Source organism: Balaenoptera borealis (assembly GCF_965194805.1).
Source record: "Balaenoptera borealis genome assembly, chromosome: 1".
NCBI classification, from domain to species: domain Eukaryota; kingdom Metazoa; phylum Chordata; class Mammalia; order Artiodactyla; family Balaenopteridae; genus Balaenoptera; species Balaenoptera borealis.
In genome coordinates, this window is record NC_138860.1 from 16,017,487 (window position 1) to 16,044,475 (window position 26,989).

General features: G+C 40.3%; 1 protein-coding gene across 6 annotated transcripts in view; it reads right to left on the minus strand.

Annotated features, from left to right (window-relative positions):
- The window catches only part of ESRRG (estrogen related receptor gamma), a 636,910-nt gene that overhangs the window by 419,206 nt on the left and 190,715 nt on the right, over positions 1-26,989 (minus strand). The gene's annotated exons all lie outside the window — the stretch shown is intronic.

The following is a 26,989-nucleotide window of genomic DNA, read 5'->3' on the forward strand; positions in this document are numbered from 1 at the left end:
AGACAAGGATATCCACTCTCGCCACTATTATTCAACATAGTTTTGGAAGTCCTAGCCATGGCAATCAGAGAAGAAAAAGAAATAAAAGGAATAGACACTGGAAAAGAAGAAGTAAAACTGTCACTGTTTGCAGATGACATGATACTATACATAGAGAATCCTAAAGATGCCACCAGAAAACTACTAGAGCTAATCAATGAATCTGGTAAATTTGCAGGATACAAAATTAATGCACAGAAATCTCTTGCATCCCTATACACTCATGATGAAAACTCTGAAAGAGAAATTAAGGAAATACTCCCATTTACCATTGCAACAAAAAGCATAAAATACTTAGGAATAAACCTACCTAGGGAGACAAAAGACCTGTATGCAGAAAACTATAAGACACTGATGAAAGAAATTAAAGATGATACAAACAGATGGAGAGATATACCATGTTCTTGGATTGGAAGAATCAATATTGTGAAAATGACTATACTACCCAAAGCAATCTATAGATTCAGTGCAATCCCTATCAAATTACCAATTGCATTTTTTATAGAACTAGAACAAAAAATCTTAAAATTTGTATGGAGACACAAAAGACCCCGAAGAGCCAAAGCAGTCTTGAGGGAAAAAAACGGAGCTGGAGGAATCAGACTCCCTGACTTCAGACTATACTACAAAGCTACAATAATCAAGACAATATGGTACTGACACAAAACAGAAATATAGATCAATGGAACAGGATAGAAAGCCCAGAGATAAACCCATGCACCTATGGTCAACTAATCTATGACAAAGGAGACAAGGATACACAATGGAGAAAAGACAGTCTCTTCAATAAGTGGTGCTGGGAAAACTGGACAGCTACATGTAAAATAATGAAATTAGAACACTCCCAAACACCATACACACAAAAAAACTCAAAATGGATTAGAGACCTAAATGTAAGACCGGACAATATAAAACTCTTAGAGGAAAATATAGGAAGAACACTCTTTGACATAAACCACAGCAAGATCTTTTTTGATCCACCTCCTAGAGTAATGGAAATAAAAACCAAAATAAACAAATGGGACCTAATGAAACCTAAAAGCTTTTGCAATAGCCAGGTCATGGAAGCAACCTAAATGCCCATCAACAGACGAATGGATAAAGAAGATGTGGTACATATACACAATGGAATATTACTCAGCCATAAAAAGGAACGAACTTGGGTCATTTGTAGAGAAGTGGATGGATCTAGAGACTGTCATACAGAGTGGAATAAGTCAGAAAGAGAAAAAAAAATATCATATATTAATGCATATATGTGGAACCTAGAAAAATGGTACAGATGATCCAGTTTGCAGGGCAGAAATAGAGACACAGATGTAGAAAACAAACGTATGGACACCAAGGGGGGAATGTGGTGGGGGGAGGGTGGTGGTGTGATAAATTGGGAGATTGGGATTGACATATATACACTAATATGTATAAAATGGATAACTAATAAGAACCTGCTGTATAAAAAAATAAATAAAATAAAATTCAAAAATTTAAATAAAAAAAAAAAAGCTTGTCTGAAACACACACACACACCCATTGTAGGTTTTTCTCTCTCTCCCAAATGGCTTGATTCCAAAGCAAACTAAACCAAGATCTTTACAAACTGGAAACAGTATTTTAAAATAACTACATACCATCTCAGCCACTAATTATTTTTAGGATTTTACTATATGCAGCTAATTGAAAATGTTCAGGCTTTCCATTCATTAGTTTTATTATAAGCACTCCGATGAATTAAAGAAAAATCCATCATCACCACCTTCCTTGAAAAACTTTCACTGTCTTGTCACAAAGGCCTTGACCTTACAAAAGCAATTCACATTCATTCAGCACAAATCACAGGACTGGACAGAGGATGAAAATTTGGCATTTCTAATAAATAGGACATCATTGAATAAGTTTGACAGAACACTATTCTACTCCTGATGTCAGGAAACAGGGCAGACAATGCTTTCCTTGTTATGGTGAGGTATATTATACATCACTGACTGCACACAGGCTCTATTTGACCTGGAGCAAACCCAAATGTGTTAAGTGAGGCACTCCTCAACAAGATTGTTACTTTATTAAAAACTCACATATGCATATTTATAAGAATGGAGCCCTGAAAAAAAGATAAATTACAAAGATATTTACTAAGAAAATTGTGAGACTGGAGGCATGTCCACATTAAGAAGCAGGTACCAAGGCATCCTTGACTATATCCCTTGTCACAAATGGTAGCTTTATACATTGGTTGCTTTTATTTATTAGTAATAACCATTTATTGAATTATTTTTTATGGACAACGCACTTTATTTAGCATTCATTAACCAATATAAATCATCTTATCTAGTAAGTTTTGTATCATCATTTTACAGTTGGGAAAAAAAAATAAACATGGAAAAAGTATATTCATAGGCCCAAAGTCTTACATTTATATGTGGCAGAAGTGGGATGCAAACCTAGGCCTGCACAAGTTCAAGGCCTATGCTTTTCTGCACATGTTTACATTTTAAAAATACCTGGAGGATACACACATATCTTTATTCAAGTCAACCTCTTTGACATCTGTCTCTCCCAAATATCACTGTAATTGTATTCATCCTGGTAAATAATATATAATAACATTCTATTAAATAAGCACCTACTACATGTTCAATTCTCTACTGTTGATGACACTACAATAATTTTTTTAAGTTGAAGTATAGTTGATTTACAATGTCATGTTAGTTTCAGGTGTACAGCACAGTGATTCAGTTATGTGTACATACCTATGTGTATATATACATATATATATATATATATATATATATTATTTTCAGATTCTTTTCCCTTATAGGTTATTAAAAAATACTGAGTATAGTTCCCTGTGCTATATAGTAGGTCCTTGTTTATCTATTTTATATACAGTTGTGTGTATCTGTTAATCCCAACCTCCTAATTTATCCCTCCCCCCCTTTCCCATTTGGTAACCATAAGTTTGTTTTTAATATCTGTGAGTCTCTTTCTGTTTTGGAAATAAGTTCATTTGTATCTTTTTTTTTTTTTTTTTTTGGTTCCACATATAAGTGACATCATATGATATTTGTTTTTCTCTGTCTGGCTTATTTCACTTTGTATGATAATCTCTAGGTCCATCCATGTTGCTGCAAATGGCATTACTTCATTCTTTTTTATGGCTGAGTAATATTCCACTGTTTATATGTGCCACATCTTCTTTAATAATTATTAAAAATCATAAGGTGTGTCCATAAAAGTACTGGTACAGTGTTTATATATGCACCCTTCACATTCATATTTTTCTTCTCAGACCAAAGGAAAGTAGATAGAATATTATATTCAATATTTAGGGTTTTCTTTTAAAATGTGCCATTATTGCTCCAAATCGTCAGTGGATTCTGCCTTTGGAGTCATAAGATCTGGGTTCAGGCACCGACTCTATTTATTTCAAGCTTACTCGCTCTGTGGTCCTTGAGGATCTCTCAAGCGTGTTGAGTCTGTTGACTATTTCTAAGATAGGAATAAAAACATCTGTCTGTCAACTTCAAAGGGCAGTTGTGAATATCAAATAATATAATGCAGGTGATAAGCATTTTACAATGTATACAAAAATTATAAACCTTGAGGAGGCTGATCTTAAAGCACCAGTTGCATGGGTTTTGCACTTTAATGACTTTGAAAGGACTACAGTTATATCCTGAGGAATGAGGAAAAAATAAAAGCACAAGGCATTATGCTTATATACTAATAACAGCCAACTACAAGGCTATACCTTCAAACAGAAAATGACAATATGGAAAGCACCAGGAAAGTTCATTCTAGTAGGTCTTGGTTAAGAAAAATCAATTTCAAGTCCTTAAAAATCACATCAACTCTCTCTGCTATTTTAAAAAACTCTACACTATATTCCTATACTTCTATTTCCATGAGCTCTGCTATCATCATTGGATAAAGTGAGTCCACTGGCAGGCGAGAGCTTGAGTTCTAATGTCAGCTCTGACACAGGGGATTAATAAACAAATATTTGTAATGTTTCCTGAAGAGGAAAATTCTTGGGTTTTTTTTATTAGTATTAGCAGCATATCCCTGTGTGTACTTGGTCTCAGCATAGCATCGCATATTTAATACTGATTACTGTATGAGCTTTGTTACACAAATGAAATAAAATGTTACTTATAAAAACGCTCACTCGTCCCCTACCGTAATCTAAACACATGGCTAAGAGGTCATTTCTCAAACCATTAGTGGCCCTGCAATTTTCTAAAATTTTCAACTTTTCTCAGAAGCAAATGCTCACATAGAATGTCTCAGTATAAAAAGGGCTTTGACCATGTAAACACATCTAATTGTCAGCTGAAACTGCTAGAAAACTGAATTGTACAATTTCCATAAGGGCTCCCTTAGCTAGCAGTGAGACTGGCTTGCTCTTGGGCACATTAACCCTTGATACTTCCTCTGCAAAACCGGCAAGATGCCCAATGCCAGCGTTCCTGGGGCTCAACTAACAGCGTGGCAATGGTGACCCCATGCAGGAGGTCACCCTAAGGTAGCCTCTTGTGCCCTAAGGCAGCCTGTCAGGCACTGGGAAGCCAGAACTGCTGCCCCCTGGAGGACCCCGGGATTCAACAGATAAACAGATAAATCATTCACCCCTTACCTTTCCCCACCCAGAAACTCTAGTCCTAAAACAAATGTTCAAAGGACAGGAGGGATTTATTTCCAAGTACTGTTTCCTAGATCTCTGTTCAAAGATCCAAATATAAGTTGAAGAAACTGGAGGCGGAAGAGGACTAACCACTAGTGTGTGAAAAAGTATGTATATTCAAATTTCCATCAGTGAACACGGGAGGTCCCTCAGAACCTGTTCCCTCTGCACAGTCCAGTTTAGTCCGGCAGCTGGAGGCTGCCACCACTCCTCACAGGGCCACGATGAGTAGCCTGGGCTCGCTCGTGGTGCAGGAAGCTTCTGGTTCACCATGTCATGGGGTGGCTTGAGAAGACAGGCCGCACAAAGCAGCATGGTCCCCTCTGCCCTGCTTCTGGAAGAATTCCAGGAGCAAAGCTGCTTCCTACCCTCTCATCCCTGGGCTGGCACGAAGAGGCCACGCAGGATGCCACGCCTGGAAACACCTCGGAGAAAAACAACCACATTCTACTATCTTCAAGGAGGTGGATGGGTGGAGAAGAAGAAAGGGAGAGTGTGCTTTTAAAACATGCAGATTGCGTTAGCACACAAGTAAGCCGAACTACCATCCAGCCCCAAACAGCCAATATAGCTTTATAAAGACAAACAAACAAACAAAGAGAACCCCAAACACCTGGAAATGTGTACTTGATTACACAGAGAATTTAAACCACTGAGATTGTACTATACACATAGGATGCCCAGGTTATCTACTCAAGATCACCCCCAAGGAGGACTGGAAAAACAACAAAAACAACACTAACAACTCTAACGTATCGTGGTAATGCTAAGAAAAGATCTAGTAATGGCTATTCTGGCAAAGCAGGACCTTGGCCGTGTAAAGCGCAAGGGCTGATGGTACTCCTTTACCATCACAGGCTTCCGAGGGAAACAGCCAGTGGCCGTACCCTCGTTTGGTATGCACTGTGCCAGTTCACAACCAAACTCCAGGCGACCTTGGGAACTATTCATCAGGGATGGAAGACAGCTATTTTCCTTTATATCATACTTTTCAGAACTTTTAGTCATTTGTGGTTCTCTCTCTACCTCTCACGTGTGTGTGTGCACGCGCCCACCCACCTCCCTCTTCCTTTCAGCCTCAATTCAAGCATTAACCTTTGACATAATATTTTTGCTCCTCATCAGAATGGAAAGAATGAGCTTCAGAGAAGCAACTGAGTTGAGAGAATCAAAAAGATGACATCACTTCAAACGCAGACTTGGCAGAAAACAATCCTTTCAAGTGCTCCCCTGTGTGACCAGCCAGGGACCCTCAGCTCTCCCTGACCTGCTGCATGCTGCCCCTGTTTCACATCTTTTGATCACCATTTGTTTTATGTCACCTTTCATAACATCCCCCGTGTGTATATGTGTGTGTTGCACCTGTGTACTTTTTAAAGCTCCTGTCCATGTTCACTTTATAAACTTCCAAGTGAAAGAAAGGAATTCATTAGCATCTGTTATTAGTTTGATAATTCTCAATAAAGTCAATACAAACATTTACATGGCATTTGCCCAGGAAGAGTAGCAGAAATGAGAATTTTTGGCCATCTGCACATGTTCTTTCTGATACATGCACTAAGAGGTACACACAGCAAAATGGCCCTAGAGATGGGTCCTGCACCACTGGTATGTTTCTCCTTTTCTCTAAAATACAATTAAAAGGTCTTCTAACTTTTTTTCCTTTTCCACAATGCAGGAATGTCAGATGCAGAACCATTTTGAGAGGTGCTCAAATATCACTGGATTCCTTCCACTCCCCCATCCCCACCAACTCATGAGCAAACAGTGAGAAAAAATATACATTAAAGTCAGACAGACCTGGGTTCAAATCCTGCTCAGCCGCTGCTTCCATCTGCTTTTGCTGTGTAACTAACCACTCAAAATTCCATGACTGAAAACAAGCACCATTATATCCTCACAACTCTACAATCTGGCTGGGCTCAGCTGGACCGTTCTTCTGTTGCTCTTACTGGCGGTCACTCAGGTGGATGCATTCAGCTGGCTTGTTGGCTGTGGGCTGGCCTCAGCTGGGGTGATGGACAAGCTGTATCTCAATCTCCCTGTCTCGATCTCTCTCTGTCTCATTCTCCCTACAGTCACAGGGCCTCTCCCTTCCCATGTGTCTCTCCTCACAGTCTCAGCATAGGGTCTCTCCAGCAGGGTAACTAGACTTTTCTTTATTGGTGACTCAAGGCTTTCAAGCTTATAAAAGTGGCAGCTGCCAGGCCTGCTTAAGGCTTAAGTCTGGAACTGGAAGCATCTGGCCAGTCCAGATTTGGGGGTAGATAGTAACTACACATGTTGTGAATACAGAAGGTGTGAGTCACCGGGAGACACTCACATAGCCGACTACAGTAGCCAGCTACTACAGCCACTTAACAGAGCACGGCATCTCTTCATTTTGATGTGTTTTGTTGTAACATCAGTTTCCGTATCCGTTAAAAGGGAATAATAATATTCCTATATTTATGGAGATCTAAAAATTCAATATGACAATGAATACACAGCGGTAAGCACAGAGACTGACATACAGTGAATAAACTCTGTAAATAGTCTCTTTTGTGTATCCCAAAGTACTTGGAATACCCAGAAATTTGCAAGCCCCTTCCTACCACTGCGTACCCTCCCATGACAGCAGAGTCCACAGTTCACGTCAGCCATCTGAGAAGTCATCTCGGTGCCTTGTACACAGCCAGGCATTCAGCAAGTACCTGGTAATGAGTGCTAACTGACTGACTCTGTGATCAAATGAATTGGTATACACTGTCTCCCAAAACTCACTTCCACAACACAGAGACAGATTCAGCTATTTCTCAAGAATTTCTTATATGCAAAGCAAAAGTTATCAAATTCAATATCATGAGCAATCATAGCAGTCTGGAGTTCATCTTCACCACTTTTTAAATATAGTATATATAGCAAATTCCCCAAAAATATTTTGCCAGATTTTTCACTGCCTCAATTTTAAAACTCAGGCACACTATAAGAACTATGTAATCCATATGTCTGTGATTCATTTTTACCGGGTTCATCAAAATGTCATTTTTGTATTAAATGTCAAAATGCCTTTTATGTCTTTATTTATCAGCCCTTGAAAGTTGTTATTTTTAAATGATGGTAGAACATGGTTTGCAAAATCTACAAAGGCATTTGTAATTGTGTTCCAAACGTCGGCTTCTGGGAGAGTTCATTTTGTTTACTCTTGGCAAATTCGTATTTTCAGATATAGACTTCTAAAGTTGATTTTATCTACTTCATTTAAAAGGTACTAATTTTAAATGTAATGTACTAATGAATGTAATCACTTATGTGTACACAGAGTTTGGAAAACCACTGCCCCTTTGAAGGGAAACCTTGTTGTCTCTATCATCTCATTCTACCTCAACTTTATATCTTGATGAATAACAAAATGAGACTGCCATTGTCACCTATTTGTAAGAGTAAAACTAAGTGCACATTTTCCTCCCCACAGTTCTAGACTGTGCACCCTTCTCGACACACACACACTATATGCTCATCTCACTCCTGACATTCAAACTTCATCAAACCCTCTTCCTGTCTTCTTCTTGTCTCTATTATTGTTTAAATTTTTCACTAGGAGATTTTTGAAAAATGATAGCAATCTAAGGGACCTCACCATAACTCAAATTTCTGTTATAAGCCAATTGTAATTTGAATTAAAATAAAATAAATACATACCATGAAGCAGAGTGTTGGCTAAAAAAAAAAAAATCTATAAAATTCAATGTTATAGATTTTAAAGTCCTATGTTTCAAATAAGAAAATCTGGGGAAAAAAAGAAAAGAGAATCTGAAAACCAGAGGAGGGTCTGTGATCTTAGACCCATCAAACTGTGGTTTAATTTATTCATTTGTAACATGAAGATAATGAAGGCTGTATCTCCCCCATCACAGATTTATCATGAATAGCAAACGAATAATATAACATTTCATAAACCACAAACAATATTAATGATAATAAGGAAATATCTGGTATGAGCTGTGACCTATTTTTTTCTCTGTTTCAAATATAAGCTGGTGTAAATTCACTTTCTTCTCTAACGTTTCCATGTCAGAGTAAAACATTTATATCCAACCACTGAAGAAATGAAAGAAACTTAGCCTGGCATAACTCTGAAGATCACAAGTGTGAGGGCTGTGTGCTTACTTGTCCAAGCGCCAAGGGTTTGTCGATTCCAAGTCACCTGCTAATAAGCAAAGGATGGTATTCTGTCCCTCCGTAAAGGAAACGTCATCCCCGATACTTTTACCTTCAGTTTGTCACAATGTCAATCAGTATGGGAACAGCATTTCTGGGTTTGAACTGAGAAATACCCTATTTCCCAGGCTTTGGCGAGGAGACCAATCACACAGCTAGACCTCTGTGCTCAGGCTGAAAAGCAGCTTGGAAATTTGAACACCAACCAGTGTTGGTTAAATCTGTTGCTAGGTTAACAGTGTTTTCTAGTAAACAAAGTCTGCTTTCTCAATAACTTGTTAAAACAGAATACATTCTTTTTATTCTTCTCTTAAAAATGCAAGGAGAGAAAACAAATAGGCTATCACAGAGCCTGGCCTCTTCTCTAGAAATCAGATAAGAGCAATTCCTACTGCACACCCGAACTCATCCTGCATGGACGAGAAATATCATGTTTCTGTACCATGCCAAAGCTGACTCGGGTGTTAATTTGAATTTTAAGCAGAATCGAGCTTTTCCTTGTGCCCGTCCCACCTGTCAGCGTATGGTTGTATAACAAGATAATTACTTTCTCTTATTTCAAAATGCCAGACACCCAAGTAAGACTTCCATGAAAAATGAAGAGAGCGCCTGTATTAAATTTTATTCTAATAAGTCTAAGGTTGAGTCTCACCGGTATCTTGTTATATTATTCACAGAGATGGTGGCAGATGCCACATACACCCTACAAAGAGGTAGAACCAGAGTGTGTGATGACTTCAGAAATATACTTGGGGAAAACTTGCAGGAAGCAAGATGAATTTGTATATCATTCATTCCTGTAGCAGTGCATTGTGGGTAAAAAAAAGTACAAGGTCGTAATCCAAGGTTATTTAGAGAAGGAAAATAGCAATGCTGTGCTTGTGCTATAAAACTATTGTTTATTTAGTCCATCAAAATTCTAAGGATTTTAGATGTAAAGTCTTCTTTTAAAAGGCATGTCCAGGTTACCAAAGGGGAAAGGTGAGGGGAAAGGGATAAATTGGGAGATTGGGATTGACATATACACACTACTGTATATAAAATAGATAACCAACATGGACCTACTGTATAGCACAGGGAGCTCTACTCGGTATTCTGTAATAACCTAAATGGGAAAAGAATCTCAAAAAGAATAGATATACATATATGTATAACTGAACCACTTTGCTGTACACCTGAAACTAACACAATGTTGTAAATCAACTATACTCCAATATAAAATAAAAATTTTAAAAATAAAGCAAAACTACATGTGCAACTCACCAAAAAAAAGGCATGTCAAGAATTTGGCCTTGCCCCCAGCAAGGCATGGCTCCTCACACAAAAGAGCATGGTTATTTAAATCTTACAAATAGATTTGATCAAGATAACTCAGACCAAAGTTGCACAGAAGACCTAGAAAACAGAGAATTCTGGTTGCGTGTGAGCGTGTATGTTTGTGTACATTCGTCTGTATGTACAGTTGTGTGCCTGCATCTGACTAGCCACGGCCTTTCGCATTCATCATAAGAATTAGTTTAGATTGACATGTACACACTGCTATATTTAAAATGGATAACCAACAAGGACCTGCTGTGTAGCGCAGGGAACTCTATATTATGTGACAACCTAGATGGGAGGGGAATTTGAAAGGGAGTGGATACGTGTATATGCATGGCTGAGGCACTTTGCTGTACACCTAAAACTGACACGGCATTGTTGATCAACTATACTCCAATATAAAATAAAAAGTTTGAAAAAAAGAGTTAGTTTAGAATATTTAATGACGCCTATTTACCTTTCAAATTCACCAAGAAATAAGAGATCTTTGCTGATATCCAGTGAGATCGATATTACTTAGCAGTGGTTTATAGGATTTGGAAAAGAAATTCCTGAAGACAAATGAAATCTAGGAACAGCCCTCAAGTGTCTATTTTTATGCAACCCTATGTCACTTATTACACTGCTGCTTTCCCCAGCTACAGGCTTTCCATAGCCGTACATCTGGTAATTGGAAATCTATCCCAAAAAGATCTGTCCTGGATTGCAGAAGAAGAGGTTCAAAGAAGGAGCCGCACAGAAAGGTCACAATTACGGGCATCTACTCAAGGCCAGCAGAGTACAATGCCTCATTCCTGTATATGCTGAATGCAACTTTGTGTCTGAGGTTATAAATGCCACACAGGCAGCAGGATGACGTGAGCAGGGCATGAGATTCAGAGTCGGGCAACAGAACTAGATTCAAATCCCAGATCTGACACTTCCTTCTTCTGTGACTTTGAGCAGTTTACCCAGTTTACAGATTTCACCATATTCTGCTGTCTTGTTTGGAAACTGAATTTAGAGATGCAAATGGGATCCGGAATGGTCCCTCGACTCATGACTTCGAATCCAGATTATATATATAATAACGTTGACAAGATTTTTCCCATCTGATGGTAGAAAAGACATCGCATAGACACCAGGCACGTCTTCTATCAGGAAGTGGTGGGCAGTATTTGTGCTGAGGAGGACACAGCATGCTCTCTGCGTCTTAGTCACACTGTAAGTTCTTGCAACTACTTAACTGAATTGACTCTGCACTCTGCATTCCGTCGGTGAAATGAGGAAATGCTTCCATCTCTTAGGGTTTGAAAATGTAAGGCAGATTCTCATTCCTCTGTCTAAAACTCCCCTGGGGCTTCCCATCTTCTGCCGGGTAAGAGCAAAGCCCTCAGGAGGGGCTGCAACATCTCTCAACTCCCCTGCTTTCTCTCTGTAGAACCGACCATCCCCTAATACAATATATTTTTTTTAAATGTATTTGTGTTTATGGTCTTAACTCCTTTCACAGGAATAAAAATTTCACACAGGCAGGAATTTGTATCGATTTTACTCCCTGCTATATCTCTACTGCAGAGCCCGGTACTAAGGATGCTCAATAAATATTTATGGATAAATGGAACTGTTGTAAGGTATCAGCGTGTTATCTGTAAAGCATAGAGCACAGTGCCTGGCACATGGTAAGAACTTAATAAATGACAGCTATGGGTTCTTGCAGCTGTCTAATCGTGGGTAAGATTATGATCGTCGGAATCGTGAGGGGGCATGTGCTTTTGGCCAGTCAACAGTGCAACTAACACCTGGGTTACCCCAGGGTACTGGAAGGCAACTGCTCTATAGGTGGGCCTTGCCATGACTCATCTGTGGGCCTTGGGCACACCAGTGTCTGCATCTATAAAACAAACACAATAATATCTACCCTCCAAGGAAGGAAGAAGGTAAAAAAAAAGCTCTGTTTGTCAATTGCTTAGCCATCTGTGATGAAGTATCCACAGCATGATTTAAAACATTTGATAAGAATAAAAATAGGAAAAAACCATAGCTGTTTACATCGGATGTTTTTCTGCCTACGAAAGGCATCTGTCAGCTGGCACTCACACATCCCACCGAAGAGGGTTTCAGCCACAACCTTTTTTCTTCAGGTGAAAATGAAGCAGTGATGAGGGAAACACAGTCAGACCTTTCTGGGGACATCTGAGGATCAGGGTTACCAGCTGGGGCAAGTTATTCTTTTCATCAAGGTAGTAAAATACAGGGAAGGATAGATGCTAGTCTTCTGTTCATTAACTGGGTAGCATTACTGCAGCGAGAAGGTTAATAATTACACAAGTAATTAACACTTCCTTGATTTTCATACTCTAATCCTATAGTTTCAGGATTTCGACCTCTGGTCCCAGAGTCCACGGGAAGACGAGAGCAGAATGGCGATGAATGGCATTGGCTTTGGAGAGGGGGCTGGGAAGCCAGGAGAGTTTCTCTGGGTTTCTAACCACTTCCTGATGAGATACAACTACAACACAGGAACACGGGCAGTCAACACTCGAGTTTTTTGTAACCATCGGGCGCCAGGCAGGTATTTGACACCCTATCTTCCCTAAGCCGCCACTCCCACCCCTTCACACCCTCACGCAACATATTTGGTGTCACTGTTTATTAAAGATAACTAATGCCCTAAGTCTTTATTTACTTCTGTTTATTGCTATTTTAGCAAGAGTCACTGGAGAGCAGCTATGCCTCTGGTCCACTCGGGTTCTTTAATCACTGTTAGTAGGTAAAATCATCTGTGACAACTAATCCAAAAAGCAGATTATATTTATTTTGGCTACAGTGGCTTGCGATTCGTTAAAATCAACAAAGCCTTTTCATTAGCCCCCTGCTGATGTCCTGAAAACAGACATTTCAAGGGTCTCAACGCGCTGAGCTACACACATGCAGCCGTGCTAATTCTGACAGATTCTCAGGGCCATTCTTAACACGAAATCTTATTAAACTAACAAACAAGAAACAGAACCCTTCTGCTTTCATACAAAGGCTTAATTAACATGCCTAAACTCCAAAATCACAATCATAGCCGCAAAGCTTCCTGAATGTGGAAGCAGAACAAACACAACAGAGACTGTATCGTTAGTTAAGCAAGACTTACCAAAAATTGGGACCTTTTTTTTTTTTTTTTTTTTTTAAATAATGTGGGAAAGGATTAGAAATCAGAACCATGATGTCTATTTCTAAACAGTTCTGCATGGGCATTCTGGCCTTCAAAAGCTGGGATGGTGATTAACTCGACTAGATCTGGCAGCAGATCTACTGAGCAGAGGATCAAGGTCTTATTTCGGGGGCTGCCAGAGGTTAGAAACAGTTGCATGATGTTTAAGGTCAGCATCGCTCCAACAATGTTCTATGTATCTTCCCTCTCCCACCCTCACTCCTGCAAACACATTGCTGCCTTTTCCAGGTGTATTTCTTTTCCTTGCTACCATCTGGCTGTCCATCGCAGAGAAGAGAGTCTCTTTAATGCTGAATTGGATTTTAAGGCTCAGTGTCAGAAGTGGGGGCGTTCCAGGAAAGGTGCTCACGGCAGTGACTCAGCCATCACTGTGCCACCAGGCAGCGGCCATAATTAATGAATGTATCAGAAGGTTTACTCAAGGAGCAAAGAAGGTAGACGATGATTTATGTTTACCTAGGGGGAAGATTATTTAGCTTTGCAAGAGCTTTCAGAATGAGGAAGCCCAGAAATATTTAGATATGGCGTGGTACCTCTCCAATCCTGGAGAGAAACTCAAGGAACAGGCAAGCACATCCAGAAACAAAGGGCGGGGGGGGGGGGGCACATGCCAAGGGTGATGTGCTCTCTCCTGCAGTTTTCCCCTCCATGGCTCTGATTGGAAATCTGCTGTGATTTGTTTATTTCCAAGACCGCTACTGCAATGGAATGACTTGTTTGCCCCCTCCAGCATAATCCTGAACATTGTCAAAGATGATTACCAGATGATACTTCATGCAAGTCTCTATCCTAACACGTGGATTTCCACTGGTCGAAAGGGGAAGCCAAAAGCTGCCCTTGAGAGCAATGGCTCGTTTGGTTCTTCAGTTCACAAGGGATGAGTGGGTCAGGCTGCCTCTGGGACAGAAAGGTCCAGTTCATCTCCATGAGGGCCTCTGTCCAGTAGCCCCTTCAGCCAGGACTTCAGCTTCCTCTGGTTCATTCCATGAGCAAAAGCGCTGTCTGTTAGAGCCGATAATAAAATCTAGCCTAGAAGGAAAATCCACATACAAAGCTTCTCTCCAATCAGAGTTCTGTCCACAGGGAAAAGGGAGCCACATCTGATAGACAAGTTATCACTTGGGCCCTCCATAATTAAAATTATTGTTGCCATAGCAATCCAAAGAGTGGTGCGAGAATACAAAAGGTTAGTGGCATGGCTTTTTGGTGGTTGTTGATATTGTTTGCAGCCCCAGTCTGGGTTTATTTATGGCAGGGCAGAAATGTGACTTGGACAAACAGCAGAGCAACATAGGGTAAGGTAAGAACATCTAAAACTCAATTATGGACCCAAGATACTGTTTTCAATTGTTCCTCAGCCCCTGGCCTGCCTTACTCAATAGGTAATAAAAGCGCACTGTCTTCCTTATGTATATTTACATCCAGCAGCTCTCTGCAGCACACCCCAAGGCTTCCTGATTCTCTTCTCTATCATCTCCCACTATCTAGAGGATTATACTCAACAAGGTTTCCAGGTCATCACAACAGGTCACTTTTCTAAGCCACCGTATCAGGGAATGGGAACCACATGCCGTTCTCACGCAGGGAAACAAAGAATCCACTTGGTCTGGTGACTTAAACAGGATGGCGAAACAGCCTTTATTACTGTTGTCATATAAAACATGTTGAGACAAGCAATACAGCGGCAGTCGCCCCGAGGAGTATTTCAACTTTATACCTCCTAAGGTTATTCTCAAATAAAAGAGCACACCCTTCAGTTTTTGTTTTGGGTTGGGTTTTTTTTTTGTTTTGTTTTGTTTTATTTTTAAACAGACTCCCTCTTTTCCTGGTTCCTTCAAAATAAGCCTGCTGTTCAGTGCTCATGATCTCCTTAGGACAAAAAAGTCTGAGCCACGCAAGAGCCAAAGGCCACACAAAGAACTCCCCACTCCCCCAGACAACCCCAAGATCCGGCGCACCTCTGCCAGCCAGAAGCAGGAACGAATGGGCCAGTGTTTCCCAGCCTGGCCAGACCCAAAGAAGCACCTCAGGCGCTTGTTAAAACACAGCATGCCAGCCTCCTGGCCTGGAGGCTCTGCTACAGCAGGTCTGAGCACATTTGGGAAACACCAGTACAGATGAACTCGGCCAGATTCTCTGAGGGACACGTCGCACGTTCATAACTGAGTAGAGAATCCAATCCAGAGGCAAAGAACCCGAGGAGGTAGAGGATTCGTCTCTGGCCTTTTCTGCTACACAACTGGCTACGGCAACACAGCCAACCTCCCTCCCAGGAATACTGAGAATACCCATGGGGGAAAAAATCACTCCATGTAGGTTCTTGTGGCTCTAACATACCTTGAATCCAAATATTGAATGGTTTGGTCATGTTAATGTGGCAGAGGAAGGGAGGGGAGGAAGTTCTGTTGGGCTTTTAATTTGATTTTTCAACTGAATATAATAGGAGAGAAACTAGCCATTTAAAATTCAGGAAAATGAACTGGTTACTTACTGATTGATTGACTTGGCGGGGGTAGTCTGAGTGGGACACTGCGCTGGCAGCAATAGTTTAGAAATCCGGTGGGGGGGGGGAAGAAAAAAGTATAATGTTTCACTTAATGCTGGGGACAGTAGCTCAATATGTTGAAAGAAGCATATAATATTTCCCCTGGGGGATCTGAAGGTAGCAGGGTAGGTGACAAAAAAGCCTGGAGGACTGAGGTAGAGATGGGAGCTTTCATCTGATCAAATGAGTAGTGGACACAGCACGCTGTCACTAAGCTAGCTCCCCCTGCAAGAAGAATAGCTCAACACAGCCCCCATTACTATATCTCATGGACACTCTGTCTTACCGGAATACAACTGGCTGGGGGGACTAGTGTCTAGAGAGAAATTCTCAAATAAGCTTTTACTAAAAGATGAGATGCTTAGCTGTGGCAACTGCTTCTCTTTAATTCCAAAAGCAATCTGAGCCGTAACCCAATAGTTCTGCCCTCTGATAACTGAGTAAAATCTAATACTGTTCCTGAAATTTTATAGACATTCCTCTCTTTCTAAGGACATGAATAGTGTATATACACTCTTCAAAGGCTCGATTTTTCTCTTTTGTAGCAAAATGGCAAGAGCCTATGGGAGTGCGGCGCCTGGGGCAATGTTCCTTTTCGCTGAGAAGCCACCTGCTAATCACCTGCAAGTAATAACAGACTACAGGGGACGTGGCCCCTCACCCCCATGAAGGGCAAGGGTTAAGTAGAAACAAAGTGAGGGAGGTATTCTTGGCCTGAGGGGGCTCTGCAAAGTGACCAGTGAGATTCTCCCGAAGGATGGATTCAAAGGGCTGAGGAGCAGCTGTTAAAGATCAAAGGCAACTTGAAATGGACCAAGGAGCTGGACTTCTGAAGCAGAAAGAAAAAGATAACACTTCCAGAAAGGTAATACAGTCTCAGGGCCAACAATATCTCAGAGAGTTCCTTGCTCTGCCTCTAGGCTGAGAGGTTGAGCTTGATGGGCATGGCACACAATGGGTTCCTTCTCATCAGGCTGCTTTCAAAAGTATGGCGCCCTCGCACTCCACCGCAAGGCCAGTGCTACACTGGGTACTGGCACCATGAGGTGGCCCTACCAGATAATTAAAGAGAACACTAGCTTCAAACAGGATACGAGAAAAATCTGGCTATTCCCACTGGTGTACAGCTGTCCCTCAGTATCTGCAGGGGATTGGCTCCAGGACCCCTGAGGATACCAAGTCCCTTATATAAAATATACATAAATATATATACACACACACACACACACACATATATATATATAATGGCATAGTATTTGCATAAAACCTACCTACATCCTTCCGTATACTTTAAATCATCTCTAGATTACTTATAATACCTAATACAATGTAAATGCTATGTAAATAGTTGCAAATACACAGTGAATGCTATTTGAATAGTTGCTGGTGTGCAGCAAATTCAAGTTATGCTTTTTGGAACTTTCTGGAATTTTTTGGAATATTTTTGATCTTCAGTTGGCTGAATCCACGGATGCAAAACCCGTGCATACAGAGGGCCGACTACAGTTTTACCCAAGAGAACTTAGAGCAGACAATTCAAAGGGCATTAAAGGCTTAGAAAACTGTAACTAAGATGTTGTTAAGGGAAAAGAGTTTAATCCAGTTCTGATCTTGAACTGAGAAAGAATTCAGGCATGTGAGGGATTTTGATGGAATGAGTATGAATAATTCTTTTCCAGCTACTGAAAAGTCAAGAAGAAAAGATTTCTGAACTAGTCTGGTTGAAAAGAAGAAAGCCTTGAACATGAGAGATTGGTGCCTAATGGTGGCTGTGGAATCACTATCTTCAGACTGTCATTAACTAGAATATATTCACTGATCTCCTTCCTACATGAAGATTGTAGGATGGCTTTGAAATAAGACTTGATTTGCTCTCCTTCACCATTACATCTTGCCCCTGTGCCCTGTGGAATGCCATTACACTCTGGCCAAATTCCCCTTTATCTTCCATCTTTCTCTCACCTCTTTCCCCCAGTTTCTCCTCTCAAACGAAGCCTCATTTTTTTCTGCCCCTTTGCATTCATCCTGTTCCTCCATCTTGATAACAAGGAAGAGGGAAAAAATGAATCTCTCTCAAATCTACTTCTCAATATTTACTATCATATGAAATTTATGGCATTCATCTTCATCACTCACTTCATATCAAGGCTGCTGTGGTCCAACTGAAACATTTCCTCTCCCTCCTGTTCAAATCTCCAAGTTCTTGGGTATTTTTGTTAACTTTGCCATGTACTTGATGATTCTTTAATATCTATCCTCCCTCCCCTGCTTGAAAACACTATCTTCTGCACCACTGACCATCCCCCAGGCTACTAGATTACATGACAGATGATGCATCTTAAGATTTAAAACACTGTCCTCCTGGGACTTCCCTGGCAATCCAGTGGTTAAGACTCTTCACTTCCACTGCAGGGGGCACAGGTTCGATCCCTCGTAGGGAAACTAAGATCCCGCATGCCACGTGGACAAAAAACAAGACAAAACAAAAACCTGTTCTCCTGTGAAAACAACCCAAATGTCCATCAATGAATGAATGGAAAAATAAAATGTGATGCAGACATACAATGCAATATTATTCAGTTTTAAAAGGAGTAGCATTCTGATACCTGATACAACCTGGATGAACTCCGAAAACATTATGCTGAATGAAATAAGTCAGGTGATGCCATACGATCCCACTTACATGAGGTATTTAGAGTAATCAAATTCATAGGGTCAGAAAGTAGAATGGTGAATGCTAGGGGCTGGGGGGAGGTGGGTATGGGGAATTATTGTTTAATGAATACAGAGTTTTACAGTTTGAGATGATGAAAAGTTCTAGGGATGGGTGGTAGTGATGATGGCTACACAACAATGTGAACAGACTTAATGCCACTGAAACGTACACTGAGAAATGGTTAAAATATTAGGAAAAAATTAACCCCCGGTCTCCCAAATCTGCATAGGAATGTTCAAGTCACACTGGAATCAAATCTGATTGTACTTAGTTTCAGAAGACACATGGTGGGCTTGGTCAACGATTAGTGGTGGAAATTTGTCACTTAAAGGTATATTTCTTCCTTCCTTCACTCACTCAAGAGATGTTTACTGGGCAACTACTCTGTGACTGGTACAGTGCTAGAACATGAGACTGAATAGAACTCACAATCTAGAAGACAGTCAAGAAGTAACAATGTGTCCCTCAAATGTTAAGAAATAGGAAAGAAGTGCTTGGAAGGCTTTACTTAGTGTGGGGGGAAAGGAGAAGGCAGGATGCTTTAAGGATGCTTTCAGGCTGAGACCTAGGGTTTGAAGAGGAGTTCGGCAAAGAAGAGAAGACTATTCCAGAGAGAACCGTAGGTGTGAATGAGAAAGGACATAAGGCTTAGGGGATAGAATGGAGATTGGCTTGGCTGGAGTTTAGAGAAAGAACAGAGAGGCAGGTGACGAGGCCTGAAAGGCAGGCAGAGAGTGGACCGTGGGGGGCCTGGGAGATGACATGAAGCGTTTTAGACATTTTTTCCTAAAGGCCAAACGAGAAGATTACACCAGATCTCCCAGCCCCCTTCCTGACTGGGGCTGCTATTCAACCATGAAGGTGTTAAATCTGTGATCTCTGTCCAAGCCTCGCCTGTTACGCCCTCATCCTCCCAATGTCCTCCGAGAAACTGCGTCCCACCCCCCAACACCTCCCCACCCACACATGTCACCCAGACCTCACTCAAATTATTAGGCGCCACGTGGCTTCCTTGGACATCTTTCCTCTCCAAGTCCAGGGTCGACATTCTCACCACTGCCCTCACTCACAACACACTGCCAAGTTTATTATGTAATCTTCCTTTCTGACTCACATCCCCTCTGAAGAACCTCTCTCTGACTCACTTCTCCCTTGGAGCAAGCATCCTTCTTTTTCTCCTGCATCTTTAAAACTCTCTTCTCACCTCTTTCTTTCTGCTTTAGATATTCTCAGGTCTCTTCTGTTAGCATATCACTCTTTGGTCACCAAAGGTGAAGGAAGATGTGAATGTGACTCATTAGCTGTTCACTCTGTCTACCTTCAACTTGGCCGTCCACCAAGAATACGAGGTAATCCATTTGCTCGTCCCCTGTGCATTCCCAGGCTCACTTCCTTTGGAGGTTTATTTAGAATTACTCTCTCCTCAAGCTCCTAACCCCTATCTTCAGAAAATGACTTGACATTCTGACTATTTATTCAGTGGGCACTCTCACCCCTCATCTGTCCTTGCCTTTGTGGTCCATGGGTCGGTTTCTACAGATGGGCTTGGTTTTCCAGTCTTTTTTTAGGGAGGATGGAACTTCACCATGTTAAAGCCCTGAGAACTGCCAAGAAAGGTAAGACATGGTTCTTGCCCTTCTGGAAATTTTCATCTAGTTAGGAACATGAAGGACTATATCACTATAGTTTGTTGTTTGAGGATGAGTCTTAAATGGTACCAGTACACATTTCAATATCCAGGGTTCTTCTAGCTGAAGAGGTCTGGGAAGGCTGCAGGGAGGAGGTGAAGTTTAGGCTGAGCCTTGAAGAATAAGTGGGATCTCAACAGGCCTGACAAAGAGTGACGGAGGGCAACCCAAATAGAAGGAACTGCAAGTGTGAAGCATGTGGGTGGAGCACACAAGTAGTTACGCTTTTTTTTTTTTTTGAGATATCTTTGATAATAGAACATTATACTAGTTCCAGGTGTACAACATAATGATTTGATATTTGTATATATTGTGAAATGCAGTTATGCTTTTTAAAGTGAAGATCGGAAAAACACAACGGTGTAATAGAACTAGAAGTGTGTATGGGATAATGCTGTGGAGATTTCAACTGCCCAGTTAGTCAGGAAGGACCTCGTTATAGATAATAGGATCGTATTCTAGAGTGGCCCGCAGTGAGGCCTGAAAGTTGAGAGGTTGGAGGCCAAGTTCAGTTAGGAGGTACCTGTCACCAGCTGGCCCCAAAGTAAGGCACAAAGAGATCAAGGAGGACATATACGATGTTTTTAATCTTCAAACAAGGATCCCTCTCTGGCTTTGTCCCATCCCTAATACTTTTGGGGGGAGGGGCTCCTTATCTTTATTGATTTATTATTTAGTTTGTTTAATCCCACTCTTAGAGTTTCCTTTCCTTCAGCTTAAAATTCCTTTTTCTCATAAAAGTAATAACTGTTCTTTGTGGAAATTTTAAAGAATTCAGGAAAACACTTCTCCCCTCATATTGAAAATGCTTTCCCTTGACCCACCCTGAGAAACCACAGGGTCTCTCTTTCCCTGCTCTGTAAAGCCTCCTGACTTTTCAAAGTTTTCGAGTCTCTTTGGCTTGTCATTTCCCTCAGCTGGAAACCCTCCCACCCCTGCTGCCTCAGCCTTAAGGGTTCAGCTTAGATATCAACCCCTCTGGAAGCCCAGCCACACCTCTCCTTCCCCTCTGCCCAATGTCCTAAGAGCCCACCTCTGGGGGCCCCATGACACTTGGGCATCCCCCAGAGCACCAACCGAATGACATGGAAATACCCATTCTCCGCAGCCGTCTTTTCAACTAGTCTATGATTCTAGGGCTCCAGAATCACACTGAAAAATATATAAAAGATTTAGAATAAAATAAATATTGCTTTTCTTTCTTTTGGAGAAGGATCCAATCTAAGCTAGATGAAGCTACAAAAAAAATCAAAATAAACATACTTGACTACTTCTCCTAGTTGAAAGAGCATCAAAAGCAAAATAAAAAGGTAAAATAAAACAGGGAAAGATTTTTGTGACACACTTAAGAGAAAAGGGGTTAATTTTCTTAGTGTGCAAGCAGTGACAACAAAGAAGGAAAATGATGACGATTTCAATAGAAATAATTGCCAAGAGAATTGAACATGCAAATTCACTAAAAAAGATACAAATGACCAATAAAAATCATAACAGATGCTTGACTTCATTCATAATTTTTAAAATGCAAGTTGAAATAACTCTAAGACACCACTTTTCCCAATAGTAAATTGGCAAAAAATTTGAAAGCCTGATAGAACCATGGCTAACCAGGAAATGGATAGTCATACAATGCTGGTAGATGTGTACATTTATACAATGTTTATAGCGGTTTATAACATTGTATAAGTTGTATATATATAATTTATGTAACTTTTTAATGATCCACTGACAGTTTCTTATAAAATTGAAAAGGTAGATACCCTTTGGCTCAGCAATCCTAATTTAGATATCTATTCTATAGGAATAAAAACACAAGAATAAAAAAAATTACATAGCATTACTGGAAACAAAAAATGGTAAAAGGGTTAAATGCATATCACTAAGGGAATGGTCATATATGTTATGATATGTCCATCTAAGGGGGTACTAAATACATACTCGTGAAAAGAGTACATATGTTAACAAGTAAACAGAAGACCTATATGTGGCATGGTTGCATTTTTTCGTTGAAAACGAAACTAGTTAGATCAGTATCTCTATAAACATCGGAATTCGTAGAAAAAGCTATTAATAAACTGTTTAGAGTGACTACTGGGTAGGCATGGATTATGCTTCTGTCTTTTTCCCTCCACAAAATACTTTTTAACTTTGCCATATGTCTCTTTATCCTCAGCCCCTAGCAGTCCTCATGGTAGATGCTCAGTAAAGGCTGGTTAAAGAGAATCCTTTCTCGACCATCATGAACTCTTAGAAATCTGCCAGTTTTGTGTATCTGAAAGCCTAGCCTGACCATACGTAACTGTTTGCTGGTTATTTCTGTCTCCGGTCTGATTATCAGTAGTACTCCCCCTTTCACTCACAAAGCGATTCAATTTGCACAATAAATTATATGGTCACCATTATAAAATCTCACTGAAGCCCTTGGCACTGTTAATTCACTACTTCCTCCCCAAATGCTCCTTCCTTATCTTCATGACACTGTTCTTTATGCCTCTCATCCTCCCCCTCCCTTTCTACTTTGTTCATTCTCTCATTCACTGCCTCTTTTTCTTGTTTTTCTTCCTGAAGTTTAGTTTTCCTTAAGGCTCTTCTTTCTATGCTTCATCCCTGTAATGAACAACCTTTTCTCACGACCACACACAAGGGCTGTCTGTCTCTGGCTCGGGTATCACTCCTTTTCCAGGCTGATTTGCTATGGGAGCCTCATGCCTCAGATTCCCTACAGCTCAAATCCTAACTGTCTACAACTAAAAGAGTCCCCGTCTCCCTCCTAAAGGATCCCACTCTTGGTCCAGTTTCTCAGAGATGCTCCAGGTGGCAGAGTTAGGCTGGTAGTCATTTGCTCCATCAAGTAGCAGTACAGCAAAGCAAACTCCAAGATGGGGTTGTCTGCCCTCAAATCAAAGCTCCTGTATTTGGCCAAACTTCTGAACATCTCTGTACCTCAATTCCCCCTTCTTTAAAATGGGATAATAGCAACTACTTTATAAGGCTGTTTCCAGGATTTCATGATTTATTATATTTAAAACACTTAAAAAGTGTGGGGCACATAGAAAGCATTATAGAAATGTAAGCTATTATTCTATTTTCCAAATTTGCCAAAGTGAACATATGCTATAATAATAATAAAAAGTATTAAAACTAGTCAATAGCTTCCAATGATTTCTAAATCACCCACAAACCATTCGGCTAATTTAATGCCCTGCTCTCCATGGAGATGAAACCATTCTCCTTATGTAACCCAACCTTCTGACATTTTTTTCCACTCAACACTCCCCAGTTCTTTAGCCCCCATCCCCACCCCCAATGTTTGTCTGGGGAATTTTAAGAACTGGCTCTCAAATGAGAGGAAAAAAGCCCCAATTTTTAGCATTCGTCAATATTCACATCATGGCTGATTCCAAGCCACCAACATGACATCATGGAGTATGGAGTTGGGAAGAAATATGCACCATTAGATAGTATTTTCACCATCCAGATACAATAGGCAGATCTCAAGAGCATAGGGAATAGCAATACGGGGGGGAAAATAATTAGGGAGCGGTAAGTTCTGAGTATTTATTACTTTTATTTTTAAGATAATTGCTTTCCTGTAAGTTTATATAATTTAATTTTTCATAATATTTCATGAAAAACTGGCTCACAAAATTCCTAGAAATTTTATGCTCAGTTCTCTTGGGATGAGCAGCCTCTCGCACACCAAAGAGCCCCCTCCCTCAAGCGTCCTCCCTTTGACTCCAGCTTTGCCTCCCTCCTGAACTGGCCCTCCTTGCTTCTTCCACGGACCCCTGGGCTACCCATCCTACAGTGCAGGATGACAGCATCCCTCTGGTCCTTCCCTTGCCCAATGCCGTGAACATTTTTAAGGAACACTGTACATTTAGCACCCCAGTGTGCATACTTTATTATCTTTTTCACTGACTATTTTGAGTACCATCCTTTCTCCCACCTCCAAATTAGATCATATTTGTTTTATACCAGTGATTATCAACCGAGGAAAAGGAGGGGATTGCATATTTGAGAATCATTTGAGAACCTGGGTACCTTTACAAGCCTCTTCTCCCAGCCAGTGGAGGCTGAAATTCCATCTCCAATGTCTTACCTCACTTAGGCTACAGAACTACCATCTTATATTTGCAAATCTTAGCCCAATGAATGTCTGGCACATAGTAAGCACTCAGTAATTATAATACTTGTAAATTGAAGAGATCAGATATTTTAGGAGAAAAACAAATTCTATTAACTAATTTAATAGTTATCTAAAAATTTGGATTCCCTGTCAAGGTAGGTTTTTGGTTTCTTAGAGAAAGAAATAACAATATAGTCCTGGTAGTTATATTAGGGTATAATAGTGAGAAAACAGGTTAAAAATTCAGGATCTTCTTTCTTATAAAGGAAGTGAAATAAATGCCGTCTATCAGAAACCTAAAGCATAAGCACATCGCTACTAACAGGGTAAAGTGGTTGATGCCTTTATTAATGTAAAAATGACCGGAAATTCCTGCTGTCACATTCTTGGAGACCTTGGGGACATGTAAAACACACACACACACACATATGTGCTTGCACGCAGGTGTGAGTATAAATATATGTGGCTTGATCATACACTTACTGCAAAACATTTTTAAACTCCAAGTTTGAGGGCTATGAACTAACTTCATTAGAAATGATAGTATTTAGAGATCTAATTGTTTTACTCCTCCTTACTTTGAAATAGCATCATAATTAACTTGTCTCTCATGAACCTCAACAACAACAAAAGCAAGAGAAAGCTAATGGCCTTCGTGTTCCCATGGAAATTTTAGCTAACACTAAAACAGTCAAAGATAAGCACCAGTGGTAAAGCATAAAAGCTACACTTCAGAACCAGAATTGCTTTATCACATCCTTTCCGAAATCAGAGGAGAGATGTCAGATTATCCTGAGTCCAAATCCATTTGGATTCCCTGGGCACACACCCAGTGGCAGAAGTTTCCCGAGAGGCATTCTCAAGCCATCCTGAAACAGCCACCCTGTAAATAAGTGGATCTTTCTCTTTTAATTGGTACTTAAACATTTGCCCCAAGAAAGAAGAATATTTTTCAGGCAGTCTGTTTAGTAAAGAAAAAAAAAACTAAAAATTTTGGCCACACTTTGCCAGCAGTAAGCTTTCTGCTAATTCTCAGTCATAAATAAATAGCATTGACAAAGACATTAAAGATGGAAAGAATAAAAATAGTCAGGAAGGGCAGCAGAAAAGATTGCCATGATCTTCTGTCTCAGTTTGCAAAAAAGGTATTAAAATCCCAACGATACAAAAATAGACTTGAACAATTATCTTCTTTACAGGGAGGGGGAAACTGCTCCCAGACCTCATAAGATGGGTGTCTTCAAGGTTTCATTGATTAATTGATAAGTTTGCTGGTGAATGATGAGTCGATTAGTCAGAAGGGTTTGAATTAGTTACTAGAGCTGCGTCTCCCATGAATAAAATGCAGGACTGTCCTCTCTCCCACCCTCTGTGACAGATGATATCTGTTTTCTCCTGTGAGTTTGAATTTAAGAGCCACTGAAGCTCAGCCACAGTATATTCTGGCTCAAATGAGCTGAAAATTGCATTCAATTTGAATTTCAAAAATGGAGGGGAAGAAGGGAAGAAAAAAAAAAACCCCGCTCAGCACCCATCAAGTCTCCACACTTTTCAACTATTTCCTGCTGCTTAGTTGCATTCCGCCAGGCTAGGGACCTGAAACCAGGATGTACTATAGGGGGAAAGAGCATCGCTGGATTCCTGCCCAGTCTGAGTTTAAAAATAAACTTTTAATAGTCAGGATCAAAGCAAACCTCACTTTTACACACATGCATAATGCAGAACGCGACCTGCCGAAAAAGTAGATTTATTTTTTCCAAACTCAAATTGACCTGCTTTTTTTTTCCTCTTTTTTTTTTTCTCTTATGTACTTTGGAGGTGATAAAGGTGAAGGTGTTTTCCCTGGGAAACTCTAGAAAAGCAAATTCTTTTCGAAATTAAAATTAATTCCTCTTCAGCTCACTTAAGACCCTCATTCCTCGTTGCTTGATTTTTCCCCTTCTCCTGCCTCGCATTACAAAGCAGGTGCGCGTTGTTGAAAAATTGAGTGAGTGGACATCGATTTTTTTCAATCAAATCATATTTTAAATGCTCTAAGAGAGTTAGTTATTTAAAGGAATCTTGTGATAAATTATTTTATAAAGCCAACCTATTTTTAGAGTGCAAACACTCGCCCCTTCATGCAAAGGCATCCATCGTAAGCATGCATTTGAGGCAATTTCCAGTTTTCTTAAAGCAGGGCACACCTGCAGTTTTAAAAAAGCACAGACTGAAGTATCACCAATAATTAAAACTAAACCAATGTTACACAAAACAACAGGTGACATCCCAGAATCATGTAACTGAATGATGTGGGGCCAGAACTCCATTACATGATCATTGGACCTGAAGGAGCAGAGAAAACACCAGACTCATTTCAACCCACTTGGCACATGGAAAAGTACTCTCCCATTGCCTAAATTATTCCCAGTTTGCAAGCGAAGCAACTTGGGTGTCATGAAAAAGGTAATTCCATTCTGAAATGCT